This window comes from Petromyzon marinus, unplaced genomic scaffold (assembly GCF_048934315.1).
Source record: "Petromyzon marinus isolate PM22_M1 ecotype Great Lakes invasive population unplaced genomic scaffold, UKy_Petmar_22M1.pri1.0 PM_G_Scaffold_28, whole genome shotgun sequence".
NCBI classification, from domain to species: Eukaryota; Metazoa; Chordata; class Hyperoartia; order Petromyzontiformes; family Petromyzontidae; genus Petromyzon; species Petromyzon marinus.
This window is the reverse complement of record NW_027422850.1, coordinates 640,001-642,500: the sequence shown is the minus strand read 5'-3', so window position 1 is coordinate 642,500 and position 2,500 is coordinate 640,001. Positions and strand designations below refer to the sequence as shown.

Sequence of the window (2,500 nt, the reverse complement as noted above, 5' to 3'; positions counted from 1 at the left end):
CTCGATTGCATCTCGATTTAGTGGGTAGTGCATTAATCCTTAGTTTAACCATGTCTATGTAATTATACGATTTTATTGTTCTATGATTCCCTGTTATCCATGAATTGTTTTCTGTTTGAGATTGGCAGTATACCAACCCCCGACCATCTGTTGTTTGATATAGTTTATTTGACCATTTGTTCTGATTTAAAGATTTCGAAGGAAATTTGGAGCCTGCAATGATATGGGCCTGTTTTAACGTTGCAATAGTGTATGATTGTTGTGATAATGCTCTTATTGCTAGATCATCTGAAGTTATCATTTTGTTGTGTCTGCTTATTATAGATAGTGCAACTGAGTCGCATAAATTTCTTATGCCCATTCCTCCGTTGGATACTGATGTATAAAAGAAACTGTCGGGCGTATCGTGTGGCAACCTGAGCAGAAGCTTTACTCTTTTCCTAATTTCAGAATCAAGTGACATCAATAAACCCTTGGTAACTTTTCCGAGGACCAATTGATGAATAATACGAGGTATCAAATTGTTATTGATTAAATATACTTTCTTTTCTGGCTTTAACGGTGCTCTGGTCAGTTTGTTTAACATTGCTGCGAGCAGGTTACAGCTTATAGATCGTTTTCCCCTTGGGTCAAATTCAATGCCTAGATATTTGAATCCCTTTACATATGATACCGGATTAATGGGTTCGTTATTTATAAAGTACGATGATGTCGTTGCAACACTAAATGTCTTCTGTTTGCCGTACTTGATAAATCTTAACGAATTGCATTTGTTTATATTTATTTTCAAGTGTCTGTCATCGAGGAATTTAGTAGTTATATCCAAGAGTTTATTCATGCCACATTCCGTTTCTGCAAATAGGATAAGGTCGTCTGCAAACATCATTGAATTTACTTTCTGATTTCCTACATTAACTCCTATATATGTCGGCAAGTTATCCAATAGTTCATCCATAATCATGTTAAATAGTAGCGGTGAAAGTGGATCACCTTGCTTTACGCCTCTTTTTAGATTTATGTTACGCATTGTTGTCGATCCAAATACAATATCAGTTAGATTACACTTATAGATGTTGGTCAAGTACGTTGTTGATTCCTTTGATAAGTTAAATCGCTTTAAGGCTCTAATAATCGATTCGTGGCTGACAGAATCGAATGCCTTACTGAGGTCTATTGACACTATTTGCGTGTTTTCGTGCTTTTGCCTGGCGTTGTGTATGATGAAGTGTAGTAATGCACTATTTTCGAAACATCCGTCTACAGGGAGGAATGCTTTCTGCCTGTAATTAAGCTTTAATTGCTGTCCTAGACGATAACTTAAAATTTTGTGTAATAGCCTAATTACAATTGATGAGATGGTTATGGGTCTCCAATTTGAGGGTTTTTCTAAATCCTCTTTAGTTTTAGGTATAAGTCTTGTTCTGTGTTGTTTCCATATTTGTGGTATATCCTGTAAATAAAGGATGATATTTAAGATATCTAGTAAATATTTTATTGGTAAAGTCCTAAGATCGCTAAGAATAATGTTGTCCTGTCCAGGTGACTTATCCTTCATAATAGCTAGGGTCTTAATCAACTCATCTAAGGTGATTGCTTTTACGATATCGATGCATGATTGGTTGTTTTTTAATTTAAAGGGTATATTATCTGGAGGAGAGTTTGACTCGAATAAAGTAACGAATGTTCCCCGTATGCTTTCTTCAGTTGGGTATATACTTGGCCCCGATCTATCTGAAGTAATCTCGTCTAATAGAGCTTTCTTGTTCGTATGGTATAAATATTGATACCTCCTGTATTTAGTTTGCTTTGATTGTCTTCGATGCCTATTCTCATCTTTCTCCTGTTGGTTTACACGATCTTTCCTATTAATTGGTTTACTTCGATTTAAAAACTTTTCTACATGAGAATTGAGTAGCAGTAACGCCTGATTGTGACTTAAATTCTCGATCTTTAGATCGGTAATTATGACCTGAAGATCCTCAGCTGCTGTCAGTGATTGTTCTTTTTCGGCCCTTATTGCTGGCTGATCTCCTTCAGAAGGTGTAGTTGTTATTTCCGATGTTGTCGGTAAAACTAAGTTAACAAGGCATTGATTTTCTACCTTATAGGTGGTTTCTTTCAATGTCCTTACCCATTCCTTATACTTGATATTTCTCCGCTTCCCTTTAATCGCTTCTAGCGTTCTGTGTGGCATAACTGAGTTCTGTATTAGTTGATTCATGTTTATGTCCTCATCATTCTGTTGGGCTTCTTTATGGGCCATAATTTCTACCTCTTCTTCTCCCCATCTAACTTTCCTTCCTGGTGCGTTTTGCTGTAGTCTAGCTTCATGTTCTGTCGGATGAGTTCGTCTAGTATGTACCCCTAAACCTGTTTTCGTAGTAAAACCTCTGCTACAATATGAACAACTAAATAGTGTTTCCTCAATTGTGGTGGTTATAGCACTAGTTTTACCTATTAAACTTTTGCAAGTTCTTCCGTAGTGCGACGCTATCTTGTG

At 36.4% G+C, this 2,500-nt stretch overlaps 1 pseudogene; it reads right to left on the bottom strand.

Annotated features, from left to right (window-relative positions):
* LOC142914263 (28S ribosomal RNA) overlaps positions 1-2,500 on the bottom strand; it is an 8,044-nt pseudogene that overhangs the window by 1,884 nt on the left and 3,660 nt on the right.